Source organism: Taudactylus pleione, unplaced genomic scaffold (genome assembly GCF_031769625.1).
Source record: "Taudactylus pleione unplaced genomic scaffold, aTauple2 ptg000046l, whole genome shotgun sequence".
In the NCBI taxonomy this organism is placed as follows: Eukaryota; Metazoa; Chordata; class Amphibia; order Anura; family Myobatrachidae; genus Taudactylus; species Taudactylus pleione.
In genome coordinates this window covers 12,960,918-12,975,590 of record NW_028284448.1, presented here as the reverse complement: position 1 = coordinate 12,975,590, position 14,673 = coordinate 12,960,918, and the positions used below count along the sequence as shown (strand labels likewise).

The window sequence follows — 14,673 nt, the reverse complement described above, 5'->3', positions numbered from 1 at the left end:
TAATCTTCTGCAGATTCACTCTCCTTTTGCTTTATGGTGAAAATTTAGTTCCAGTTAACTACTACTGGAAAATATATACCCAATTGAGTTACAATGCGGGAAATGTTACCTTGGTTTACTTGGTCTGTTAAGGGAACGTCACCATCCAATACACAATTAGTGAGAAATTTTGTCACGTCGGTATTGCGTGGTAGCCAGGCCCTTAACACCACATGCCAATCTTTATTAGTTGGTTCATGAGAACTACCCAAATTCCTCAAAAATCTTTGACATTTGGCTAGTTCCTTTTTGGGATCGGGGAAATCATTTATGATGGAATTTAGGGCCTGATTCAGAGCCGGACGCTCTGACAAGAGCACTCGCTCTGAATCAGGGCCCTCCTACCTAAAATTGGAGCGGTCTCCTGGCCACTCGCATAGCTGTGGGTGACCACCCACAGCTTATGCGAGCAGTCAAAAAGATGGTCGCGATGGTCAAGACCATCGCGACCATCGGGCTTGCGACGAGACCCTGCAGTAGGGTCACGCTGCAGCAAGCCCAGGAGTGCTTTTGGCTCTATCAGAGCCAAAAGCACTCCCACTGACATCACTAGTGATGTCAGTGGGGCCGGCCCCAGACGGTAGGCGTTCCCATGGGAAAGCCTTCATCTGGGCAGCAACGCCCCCGGCACGCCCACCAAACATGCGCTCGCTATTTTGTAAAGACACCCCCTGGCCGTTCGCATCATACGTCATCTCCGCTATTTATTAGATTAAAGACAACCAAGTGACGTGGTCGATGATGCTGCTTTGTTAATTATGCACACCCATTAAACGCCCGTTTTGACCGTTTGGCACGCCTGCGTTCGGATCTCCACTCCCCGTTTTCAAGCACCTTCCCCTGTTACCACCCACAAACGCCTCATTCTGTCACTCAAATTAGCAGGCCCTCACTGTTTTGTGAGCGCACGATTTCCGACCGCAATGACTGGTTGGCGCACGCGCATTACGACCCATTAGCATGCGCAGATGTGCGAACATCGCTCGGAGCGAGCAAGCGGCCGCTTACGAACGGCTCTGAATCAGGCCCTTAGTATGCATAATACAACGGGCCGATCCAAGCGGCGCTTCCATTAGCAGCACATCATTGTTTAACATCTCTATTGTTTGCATGGCTCCCATTCAGAGACAACTCCTAACTTTTTCAATAAAGATTTAAACTGGTGAAAGACAGTCGAGATACTTTCACTTACCTGTGGACGATTTAAACAGCAGAGCCCACACACCTGTGAAGATTTGAAGAAGGCTACTCCACACACCCGGATAAGATTAAGAAGGCAACTTCCACACCTATGGAAGTTTAAGTTGGCTACTTCCACGCACCTCTCTACAACAAAGACAACATGTACACCTGCTAGTGTGTATAGAACGGTAAGCTGCTTACCGAGCGGCTAGCACTTAGCCCTTAAAGGTCATACGGTACCTCTAACTTTAGGGAACAAGTTACCCCTACCAACAAATACTCACTGTTACACACTTTTTTCCTGCGCAGAAAAATACACGTTAACCAAGATATTGACAACAATTGAAAAGAATGTAAACCTCAACGGCTTTGTTTAAACACGTGGCAGCACAACCGGAAGTACGTATACACTATTGTGCGACCAGTCGCATACACAATAATGCGACTACCACACAACCGTATGACAACCTTTACCTGCGTACACAAAAGTGCGTCTTGACTGTGTGCAAAACTGCGACTCAGCCGTGTGCTCAATACTGCGGCACCCCTCTAAACATAAGGTTCTATCAACAAAGGAAAACAAACTTTTTCCTCTCTTGTCCCTGGATTCTAGTCAGCGTCTCTGGCTCACACGAAAACGGGTAGTGATTTCTCAGCACCGAGCGGTTGCAGGTAAACCCTGCATGTGGCCACTCCACCCTTTGGTGAGATATCGATAACCGTATGTGCCATGTGAGTAGGTAAGTGACTTCACTATGAGTCCCCAACTAAGGATATTGAATTAGAACCTCTATACACTCCTGCCTATACCTTCTAGTATCCTGCCTATACCTTCTAATATCCTGCCTATAAACCTCTAAGGATGATGCTATTTTGCGTATGCAGTCATATAGTAAATAAAGACTCCAGACCTTTTACCTGTGGTTCCAAAGCACAAAGTGATATTTCAAGTAAAAGTACAGTCAGTTAAACGCTATGATCTAAGTACAATTTAGCGCAAAGAATTATACAGACCCAAGTACAGTTATACATATGCAGTGCTCCGGGCCAGATGTCGCTGATGCCATTGGTTCCCAAGGAGCAGTGGCGGGCTGGGCCAAGGGGCAGGGTGCCATGTGCCGCAGCATCATGCGGGCCATGGGCAGTCTGTGTCACTGTGACACAGACTGCACCGCATGTGTAGCGCTGCCTGGACGGAGTTCGGTCAGCGCTACACAAGTGACAGCTGTGTTTGTTTTGATCAGCAGCCAATGAGAGTCTGTCAGACTCTCATTAGCTGCTGCTGCGCCCACTACAGGAGCTGCTTCATCTTCCGGCTCCCGCAGTGGGTAATGGGAGAGGCGTCATGATGTCATGACGTCTCTCCCATAATGCAGAGCGGCCCGGGAAGGACAGACGGAGGAGCGGATGGTGACAGCGGGAGCGGGGATTCAGGTAAGTGTTTTTTTTTGTTTTTTTTACTACGTGTGTCTACTGGGAGGGAGGCTGGCACTACAAGGGGGAGACCACTACTGGAGGCACTGCAAGGGGGGGGACTACTACTACTGGGGGCTCTACAAAGGGGGAACCACTACTGGGGGCACTACAGGGGGGCGGCACTACAAGGGGGGACCACTACTGGGGATTATAACTGGGGGCACTTCGAGGGGGGACAACTGAGGGGACTACTACTGGGGGCACTACATAGGGGGGGACTACCTCTACAAGGGGGGACTACTACTGGGGCACTACAATGGGGGGACTACTACTACTAGGGGCACTACAAGGGGAGGGGACAACTACTAGGGGCACTGCATAGGGGGGAGGGGACAACTACTAGGGGCACTACATAGGGGGGAGGGGACTACTACTAGGGGCACTACATTGGGGGGAGGGGACTACCACTGGGGGCACTGCATCGAGGGACCACTACTGGGTGCTCTATAAAAAGGGCAATACTGGGGGTACTGCATAGGGGGGAGACTACAACTGGGGCCACTATTTAAGGGGCACTGCATAAGGGTTACCATTATTGGGGGCACTGCATGGGGTGTGGACTGCTACTGGGGGCACTATATAAGGAGCACTGCATAGGGGGTACCACTACTGGGGGCACTATATAAAGGGGTTACTACTGAGGGCACAAGGGGCACTGCACAGGGGGGACCACTACTGGGGGCACTGTATAAGGGGCACCGCATAGGGGGATCACTACTGGGGGCACTACTGGAGGCCTGCATAAGGGGGTCCTCTCCTGGGGCACTGCATATGGGCACCACGACGGGGCTGTCCCTAATCTTTATTTTTACTTTACATTAATCCCATATGGTCCCGCCTCCTCCCTGGAACACTTGAGGGGGGGCGCCGTAGCGCGCACATTCTTCGTGCACCCTGGCTACACGCTACTCCTCTGCCAGGGCCGGCTGCATGCATTTGCCCCCCAGGCTAAAAGTGGGCAGCCAGCCCCTGCCAAGGAGGATGCATATGTTGCAGAGCATTTAACAGGTTGATTCAAATAGACACAGTCCAGCCTCTAACAACTGGTTGTCTCTGGTTTCCTGCCACATGCACATCCTAACAGTTGGTCATATAATGTACATTTCGGTGCTTTAAGTCTCTGCGGTCCATAAGTTGAGAATGCATGTTGCGATCTTCACACTGACGATACCAGAATGCTGTTGAAAGAGTACAGATCAGTATAATATCAAACATGACTTACTTATCATGTATTAAACCTTAGCTACCAAATAACCTTTATTTCACAGCAATTATAATAAATGAACAAACTTGAATGTTATACTTTAAAGCTTATGAGACCTTTTATGTGAATATGTACTGTGTAAGTATTTGGGGTTTGATATAAAAATGCTAGTTAACTTGGGGCAGATGCATGCGCATGAAGCTAATAAACAGCGTTTTCATACAGGATCTTATGCATTCGCTAATATGCGACTAGTTAACAGCGCAATTGTGCGTATTAATTTGTGTATGAGAAATGGTGAAAGATGCAATCGCATGATGCTAATAGTAATATTGCCATATGTACTTAAGTGAGTTTACCTAAAATGGCGCTTGGGCGGCCATTCGCAAAATGGCGTCTTGCAATCTCATTTTCTAAATTAGCGTCTTGCGGCCAGTCGCAAGATGGCGTCTTTACGATCTAATTTTAAGCTGATCTTGTCTCAGCCAATTATCCAGCTTCGACACATCTGATATCTATCTAGACATTGGGCTCGATACAATGCAGCATGATGCTGAATAGCCCTGGGAGGGAGCTCCCGGAGCTATTCAATTCACAGAGCTGTTTGGTCCAACAGTTGCCAGTTAAGTCGGAGAATGCCAGTTCTCGTGACTTAACCTGGGTGTTTAGTTGCGATAACCGGCATTCTCCGACTAAAGTTCCGGTCACAAGGCTGTTAACACTGCGCTAAGCAAAAAAAGCAGCCACGGGGCCTGCACAGTAGTCGGATTTCTCCTCGCACCCTCAGGGGGTGCGATAAGAAATCCTTTAGTAGGACCAAACAGCGCGCTAAATTGAATGGCTCTGGGAGCTCCCTCCTATTCTTGTCTATCCTATTCTTGTCTACCTTTTATACTAAACCCCTTACAGGTAGCAATCCTAGGGAGCAATTCAATTCAATGCGAATTGAACAGCGCCGGGAGCGAGCTCCTGGAGCTATTCAATTCAGTGCGCTGTGTGGTTGGAGAATGCCGCTTATCGCATCTTAGCAAGGGTGTTAAGGCGCGATAACCGACATTCTCTGACCAAAGTGCCGGGCGCGCGGCATTTAGTGCCGTGCTATGCAGAAAAACAGCCACGCACCCGGCACTTTGGTCGGATTTCTCTTCGCATCCCCAAGGGGGTGCGAGAAGAAATCCTTAGCGTGCCCAAACAGTGCGGTGCATTGAATAGCTTCAGGAGTCCCTCCCGTCGCTATTCAATAGCGCGTTGAATTGAATTCCCCCCTAATGACCAGAACACCGCAGGGCTAATATTGTGTGTGTTGGAAAACAAATATCCACACTTTATGTACAAACTGACCGAACAGTTTATTTAGGCAAAGAGCATATTTGCCAACTCTCCCTGAATGTCAGGGAGACTCCCTGAAATATTACCAATCTCCCTGAAGCTAGCTAAACACTGAGATGATGTCGGCACAATATGTTCATTCTGGACGATTTTAAACGACATGTCGGCCGCATCTCTCAGTGTACATGGCCAATATGCGTGCTCCCGCGGCCGCTTGCGACATCGTCCGATCGGCGCAAGGGGACCCGTTGCATGTAATGAAGGATCCGATATGTCAGCCCATCGGGCCAACATATTGGCTCAGTGAAGAGTAAAGCAATCTTCCTGATTGCACCTTACCCCATTATGTAGTTTTTATGTACTTGGAAAAAAAGAAATAAGGTTTATATACATTCAAATGGGAACATTAGTGCCATTCTCCTGCATTGGTTATAAGGTACAATGATGTATCAGTGTGTTTTCATTAACAAGAAGATCTTAATGAGCAACAGCTGCTGCTTTGGTGACACATTTACCTGGACCTTATTTGGATGTAAGTCAACTTTATGACACACATCTCAGGCGGCACAGTACACGTACATTTACCGCCGCACTCATAGGTGTAGCTTTCACAATCTCTCCCTGAAATGCTTTTTCAAAAGTAGGTTAGTATCGCAAAGAGTACTGGTAAACCTTGTGAAAGGCAACCCTGAGAAATACTTGTATATTCTTTTGACTCTGGTGATACTTGCACTTCATACATATAAGCACAACAAGTTGGAATAACAATAAATGTACACAACTGGAGAATACAGTCTGTGTTTGAATTGACTTTTCCATCTCTATTTGTTTTGTTTTCCAGTAACGGATATCAAAACAACATTTTCAATGAATTCTCAATATTAGGGTCCTACAGTATGTAGCCAGACTCTGTTCTTTTCTAGTTCCTCAGGGAGCCTATGTGATTATAAGAAAATGTAATAGACTATGGGGTATATTTACTAAAGTGCGGGTTTTTAGACGTGGAGATGTTGCCCATAGCAACCAATCAGATTCTAGCTATTATCTTCTAGAAGCTGCTAGATAAATGTTAAGTAGAGTCTGATTGGTTGCTATAGGCAACATCTACATTTCTAAAAACCCATACTTTAGCCCTATATGTCTTGGAGGAGGAACCTATAGGAAGCAACAGTTACTTTATAATTTTTGGGAGGGAGGGAGGGATGGGCACTGTTGCTAGGTGGCAATCCTATTCACTAGAACAAAGAAAGTTTGGAGATCATAGATTCATGCAAACTACAGTTTGTTCTTTAGAAAATTGCCACCTAGCAACAGCAGGTGGGCAGACTACCACATACCTGGTGGTTTCTCTGAGGGACCTAATATTTTCTTCATCATGAGTCTCCAATAATGCAGTGATGCATTATAAGTTGATACAGTGCTCATATATAACACCAACAGTAAACTATGAATTCTCATAGGGGATTTACAGGACTTTAATTGTATAAACAATCTAGGGCAGATTTACTACATTATATGTGGTAATATTGCAAGGTTCAAAGTTATTGGATCTTGGTACAACATTATATTAAAAATACTTTGTGGATTGTTTTTTAAATCACCATGGAATGGGCACTATGGGAAATATATAGCTCTTTGGTATCTCCGCGATTGCATCGTGGGGTTCAATTGCTGGCCAAAATAGCTGTTGTGGCTAAAATAGCTATTTTGTCTCAATGGATCTCTACTGATGTACCCACTCTGTCTTTAATGCTACCTAGGGTTTCTCATCTTTATTACATGGATTTGCTTAAAATGGCTTTAAATAAGTAGGGTAGAGCTGAAAAGTTCTTCTGTCTCTGGCTTCCTTATATACATACATTGCCTCCCTAAATTAAGTAATCCCTTAGATCTGCCATCCAATTAGCATTGTGCTATCATTTACAATTATTAACACATGGAACACCTCCTTTTTCATTGTAACTGTCCTCTTGGCTATTATCTTCCCTCTTCTGTTGTTATGTGTGTGTTGTGTGGACAACGATACTCAATGACAATTTTTTGTTGTGTACTTTAAGACATTTATACATATGTGACTTTGTATTTTACCATCTCCAATTTTGTATTTCTGTCTACATTTTCTGATATTGGCAACTGTGCTGTTGGCAGCGTTTCAATAAACTATTCAAAAACAAAAAAGGTAGGCCTTATGGGGCGCCCACATTTAAGTCAAAATGGCGAAAATGATCAAGTGCAGATTTGTTATGAAAACCTATACATTCAATTCTGCTGCGTTAAATTTTGGAACGGTGGCTTAATGCTGAAGTAAGAACCATAATTATTTCTCTGTAATGTTTATAAAAAAAATCACATTTGCTGATATTTAAGTTTTTAGGAAAAGAAACAAAAAGAAACAAAAAAACAAACAAACACAGAAACCCACCACTATTATTGGTTCCCAGCAGGAAAAGGGTTAATGTCAGGGCTAGTTGGGGAAAAATAGCAATGTTTAATAAATGTGAATGGCATTTATTTCATTGTGAGGCTGGTTGAGGATGGAGCCCTATTTATTAAACAAGGAACACTACTGATCTATTGTCAGGGTGTTTACGGGAGATACAGAGGGCCTAGATGCTGTAGTTCACTCATTGCTCAGCTCTCCAGGAGGTGCATAGTCACTATGGGGTTAGGTTATTAAAATAAAGTCCAGGCTTAAACATGCAGGGAAGCAGCCACCTCTTAGCACATAACTAGGGGTGAGCGGGTTCGGATTTCTGAAATATGAACCCCCCCGATCCGAGGCCGATCCGAGTCAGGCTCGACTTTTCCCGCCTGACTCGGATCTGAAATCAAGGCAAAACGTCATCATCCCGCCTTCCGGGTCTCGCGGGTTTTGGATTCTATATAAGGTACCCGCGTCAGCGCCATTTTCTCACTTGGATGTGGACAGTGAAGAGGGAGGGTGGGAGTTAGGGCTGGCTGGGCTGTGTAGTGTAGTGTTGTGCTGTGCTGCTGTTGTCCATAGGGGCTGTGTCCACTCCTCCAAAGTCCATAGGGGCTGGCTGGACTGTGTTGTGCAGTCAGTTGTCCATAGGGGCTGTGTCCACTCCAAAGTCCTGTGCAGTGTCCCAGTTCTAAAGGGGTGCTGTAGTGTTGTCCAGGGGGTGCTCTGTCCATCAGGGGTGCTCCCCCCAAGTGCAAAAAAACTAAAAAAAATTCTGTTTGTGAATTGTGTGCGCAGTAGCTGCACGTGCATCAACAAAGTAGTGCCAAGCGTGCGCCTGTCTCCCATAAGTAAAAGGCAGGCTGGCTTGTCCATTAAAGGTGCTGTAACCCGCAAAGTGCACTCCAAAAAAAAGAAAAAAATATATTTGTTTGTGAATTGTGTGCGCAGTAGCCGCACGTGCATCAACAAAGTAGCGCCAAGCGTGCGCCTGTGTCATAGGTAAAGGGCCAGCTGGCTTGACCGTTAAAGGGTGCTGTAACCCCCAAAGTGCACTCCAAACAAAATAAAAAAATATTTTCTGTGTTTGTGAATTGTGTGCACTGTGGCTGCACGTGCATCAGCAAAGGAGCAGTGCCAAGCATGCGCCTGTGTCCCATAAGTAAAGGGCCAGCTGGCTTGTCCATTAAAGGGTGCTGTATCCCCCAAAGGGTACTCCAAACAAAATAAAAAAATATATTTTTTTGTGTTTGTGAATTGTGTGCACAGTAGCCGCACATGCATCAACAAAGTAACGCCAAGCGTGCGCCTGTGTCATAGGTAAAGGGCCGGCTGGCTTGACTGTTAAAGGGTGCTGTAACCCCCAAAGTGCACTCCAAACAAAATAAAAAAATATTTTCTGTGTTTGTGAATTGTGTGCACTTTGGCTGCACATGCATCAACAAAGGAGCAGCGCCAAGCGTGCGCCTGTGTCCCATAAGTAAAGGGCCGGCTGGCTTGTCCGTTAAAGGGTGCTGTAACCCCCAAAGGGCACTCCAAACAAAATAAAAAAATATTTTCTGTGTTTGTGAATTGTGTGCACTGTGGCTGCACGTGCATCAACAAAGGAGCAGCGCCAAGCGTGCGCCTGTGTCCCATAAGTAAAGGGCCGGCTGGCTCATTTCTTAAAGGGTGGTGTAACCCACAAATTGCACTAGCCTCCAACAAAAATAAAAAATTATTTTCTTTGTTTGTGTGCGCCTTAGCCGCACGTATATATCAATATAACATAAATGGAGGACCAAACTTTCTCCGATAAAAATAAAATAGGGAAAGATCAAGAACCATTTCCTCCTAGTGCTGTTGCTGCTCCTGGGAGTTGTTCATCATCCCAGAGAGGAAGTAGGAACACCACTACTTTTACTAAACAATTGACCCTCCAACAGTCCTTAGCGAGGAGGATGAAGTACGACAGCAGTCATCCTGAAGCAAAACGCATAACTGAGGCCTTGACTGCTATGTTGGTGTTAGACGTGCGTCCGGTATCCGCCATTAGTGCAGTGGGATTTAGACAATTGATGGAGGTAGTGTGTCCCCAGTTCCAAATCCCGTCTAGATTCCACCTGCATCCTCAAAGCAGCAGCGACAAGCGTGCGTCTGTCTGTTAAAGGGTGGTGTAACCCTCAAAGTGCGCTCCACAAACAATAAAAAAATTCTTTTTTTTTCTGTCTTTGTGAATTGTGTGGGCTGCAGCCGCACCTGCATCCTCAAAGCAGCAGCGACAAGCGTGCGTCTGTATGTTAAAGGGTGGTGTAACCCCCAAAGTGCGCTCCACAAAAAATTAAAAAAAATTCTTTTTTTTCCTGTCTTTGTGAAATGTGTGGGCTGTAGCCGCACCTGCATCCTCAAAGCAGCAGCGACAAGCGTGCGTCTGTCTGTTAAAGAGTGGTGTAACCCCCAAAGTGCGCTCCAACCAAAATAAAATAATATTTTTTTCTGTGTTTGTGTGTGAAATGTATGCGCAGTAGCCACACCTGCATCCTCAAAGCAGCAGCGACAAGCGTGCGTCTGTCTGTTAAAGGATTACATCGGTGACAGCATCCAAGTAGGCATATCAGACAGTCCGTACATGTACTGGCAGGAAAAAGAGGCAATTTGGAGGCCCCTGTACAAACTGGCTCTATTTTACCTGAGTTGCCCCCCTCCAGTGTGTACTCCAAAAGAGTGTTTAGTGCAGCCGGGAACCTTGTCAGCGAAAGGCGTAGGAGGTTGCTTCCACAAAATGTGGAGAAGATGATGTTCACAAAAATGAATTATCAACTCTTCCAGGGAGACCAGCCTCCATAACGTACAGAGGGACCTGTGGTGGTGGATTCCAGCGTGGACAAATTAATACTCTGTGAGGATGAGGATGTACACAACACTGAAGAGGGTGAGGAATCGGTGAATGAGGAGGATGAGGACGACATCTTGCCTCCATAGAGCCAGTTTGTGCAGGGACAGATTAATTGCCAGCTTGTTTGTGGGGGCCCAAACGAACCAATCATTTCAGCCACAGTCGTGTGGCAGACCCTGGCGCTGAATGATTGGTTTGTTAAAGTGTGCATGTCCTGTTTATACAACATAAGGGTGGGTTGGAGGGCCCAAGGACAATTCCATCTTGCACCTCTTTTTTTTCTTTGCATTATGTACTGTTTGGGGCCTAGTTTTTCAAACTGCCATCCTGTCTGCCACTGCAGTGTCACTCCTAGATGGGCCACGTGTTTGTGCCGTCCACTCGTGTCGCTTAGCATAGTCATCCAGCTACCTCGGTGCAACCTTTTGGACATAAAAACACTATTGTGAGGTGTGAGGTGTTCAGAATAGACTGGAAATGAGTGGAAATTAAGGTTATTGAGGTTAATAATAGCATATGAGCAGAAACACCCACAAATTCTGTGATTTTAGCAGTTTTTATGCTTTTTTTAAAAAAAATACAGATCCAAAACACAAAACCCAGAAGCCAAAACACGGAAGGGTGGTTTTGGCAAAACCAATCCAGATCCAAAACACGAAGAACGATCCAGATCCAAAACCAAAACACAAAAAGTGGCCAGTGCACACCCCTAACATAAACCCTTATCTCTTTTCGAAATGTGGAACCAGCATTCAAGGATCTGACCAAGCAGTAACTGAACTTGAGATACCAGCTGTAGCAACAGGTTGTCTAAACTGCAATAACAAGTAGGAGAAATCAGCAATGGCAGGAGAGTGACATGCTAGGCATACTCCCTCAGTAATATGGATATGCATTCTCTTGTTGTGCTTCACCACTTGGAGGTGACATCTACTTCCACCAAGATGGGGGACGGAGGGGCAGTGCTTTCTCTTGCCCATGGCTAAAATGTCTAGCTAGACTCTATAAAGAACGAATTTGAATAATTCCTAAAGCATTTACAAAACAGAGAATAAAGAGGTAGTTTTTCTTAAGACTTACATTTGTGTTTATAACTGTACTATAGGCTTTTACTCAGGCTGTAATATTCGTGTCACATTTTTCAAAACTGCATGACAGGTACCTCCACGGTTCAAATCTCAAAATGTTCATCTTTGGGCCTAAAGCTGGGTACACACTATACAATATATTATGCGATATATCGTTCCAACACAGATCAGAGCTACTGTATATATCGTACACATCAGTGTGTGCATCCGATCCGTCATTAACGACGGTTATTTATCGCACTGTCCCATCTGCTGTTCTGCATGGTAGTTGGGACGCTACAATGACCGTCACGGTGCTGTTATATGCATCATGTAACCACACTTCACGCTGTCGTACACTGTATCGTGCCGTGTGTACAACACATCACACCGTTGCTGGGTGCACACATCAAATAGTGTGTACCACTCATCTTGAAACTACCTATGAAAATAAATATATAAAGATACAATAAACTTAAGTAATGAATGATAATGGTTGTCTTTAATGTCAGCCTCGTTCTATTGTGTCATTGCTGTCGTCTGTTCCATCCATGTACAAGCATCATAGCAGCAGTGACTCCTCACGTTCAGTCATGATCAGAGGGAAAAAGGGGGGGTTTGGTGGTCTCCAGTGAGCAGCAGAGGAGGAGTAATGTATAGCATAGGATAGGGAAGACCCTCCCTATCACTGGGCTGAACAAGTAGGGTGGGCTTGGATTGGTGGAATGCCCATCACAGGGACAGATTTAGGAAAGCGAGCAAAAAGGGAAAAAAAACCCTTGGGAATCCGCAGCTTTGTCACCTACAGCAGTGTGTAATACTAGAATGTAACACATAGCACTGGGGCTACATCTGTAATCTAGGGATTTCCTTCTTCTATGCTCAGGCCAGGGTGACTGCTGCTGGGCAGGGAGAAGGGGATCAGGAGGCTGCCAGTCACAAGCCTGTTCTGTGAGCAGCTCCTGCAGCCCCCTCTCTTGGTCACACACACAGACACGGAGGAGGAGGGAGCTGAGCTGCTGTCAGACACTGCTTCATTGCACGGCAAACCGGGATCTCCATGCACTGATTTGCAGCACCGGGTGTGACCCCAGCCAGCCCAGTGTGTGTGTGTGTTTCCCCCGGGCACGTAGCAGTACTGTCATCTCACCGCACCGCCATAAGGAGAGGACACGAGAGGATGATGTGAATGCAGTGCTGAGCCCAGGCCGTCTACTGCAGGTACTCGCTGCTGGCTAGTGTGCACATGTAACATACATAGTGTGTTCTATCTGTCCTCTCCTCTGGTCCTTATATATATATTTTGCTAAATTATATTGAAGATACAAATGTGAGCCGTATGGGTAATGCAAATTTTGTAAGACCCGGGCAGTCACTGTGGGTATAACAAACACATCGGCCCTGCGGGATGTGTGTGTCTGTGGGTGGGTTATTGTCTCATTGTTCCCCGATTTAGACGAATGTATTCTCGTGTGTACGAACGTGTGTTCTGCATTTGTTCCAGCTCCTTTGTGTACATGTACAATAGGCTTCTGCCCGTGCCAGTTAGCAGAGCAATACAGATAGACAGACATGTTTATGGCAGTGGACATGCACAGCACACATACACAAGTCAAATCCTGTATTTTTGTCTATATGTGTATATATATATATATATGTATATATGTATGTATATATATATATATATATATATGTGTGTGTACATACATACATACATACACACCACACATTCCTATTGACTCCTATGGCCCTGACAGGCATGGATACCGCTGTTCAATATTTGTCATATATGTGTTGTTGTTTTTTGAGAAAAGAGAAAGCAATTCTGTCCTGGTATATTTCATTGCTGCTAATACTGTTTTGTCACAGTGCAGATTATGCAGCTCACATGCAGACATTTCACTGAATATATGACAAGGAATGTAATTTTTCTTGTAAACGACAAAACACATACAGCCAAGCAATACAAGCAAATGTCATATGTCCCTTATGTCACGGTTAGGGTTTGTCTATTATATTGACAGGTGGAACATTGTCAATTTTGGTCAAGCACCACGTTGCAGTATTTCACAACATGCGGACTAAAGTATGGGATCTGTAAAGCCACACCAGCAAGAACAGCATTAAATGGTGATTCTGTCATAGATCACACACATAGGCCTGGGATTCAATTTATAGTCAGCTCAGTAAAAAGGAAGAAAAAGAAGATATAGATGCCGGATAAATCTGGGTGGACAAAACATTCTTTCATTTTGCTGCTCATATAAACCACTAAAATGCCTAGTGCCGTGGGATATTAAACAAGGATGTGTTGTTTTGGCTTACTTTATTATTTTTCTCCCTGTTGCTGTCAATGCTCATCAGCAATCCGCATACTGTGTTTCGTAATGCAAATCTCTTCCATCAGTGTTTTAAATTGATTAAAAAGTCACCCACCAGCATGGGATTAAAGAATGTGCTTTATTTGCAAAATTATAGCATTCTGGTAGCATGATGTAAGATTGCCTTTCAAAAGAATATTCATTATCAGTTCCCACTTCATGATGCCCGTGTTGAACTATGTTTCACATTGTTGGTAAAGTGTCATTGCTGTGTGCATATACTAATTGAGATTAGTGCTGGTTATTTCAGTTTGCAGATTCACATATTCTGTGCTATGTAAGTGAGAAAAACTCACAAGACAAATGTTAAACCCTGTGTTTTCCTGCTTGTTTTCAACTCATCAACTCCCACATCCTTCCTCCCCCTAGATAAGCAATGTTTCCAGCCTTACTTTTTCCTCTTCAATCTCATCTGGTCCTTTCCACACCCACATCTAATATACTAGTTTAACAAAATTATCTAGATTCTAGAACAACAATAATTTACATCCTGTCTGTTACAAGAGAACTTTCGAAGTACACAAACAGATGGGAGGTCTATCAATTTATAGCTAAGCAATAATGAGCAATACAAATGCCAAATTAGCTAATGCAATGTGCCTATTGTAATTATTGGTAGTATTGTGTCATTACTAGTAAAGAATTAAGAGGAGTAGCAATAAAAATTGTTCTTAGTATCTCCATTATATGTTTTATTT

At 44.8% G+C, this 14,673-nt stretch overlaps 1 protein-coding gene across 2 annotated transcripts in view; it reads left to right on the top strand.

The window, feature by feature from the left end:
* Positions 1 to 12,327: 12,327 nt before the first annotated feature.
* FYN (FYN proto-oncogene, Src family tyrosine kinase) overlaps positions 12,328 to 14,673 on the top strand; it is a 198,700-nt gene continuing 196,354 nt past the window's right edge. Inside the window, exon 1 of one of the 2 annotated variants that reach the window (XM_088460490.1) lies at positions 12,328 to 12,815. The gene's annotated coding sequence lies outside the window, so the exon portion shown is untranslated. The remainder of the gene's footprint in view (positions 12,816 to 14,673) is intronic. The other variant, XM_088460489.1, reaches the window with a different exon arrangement.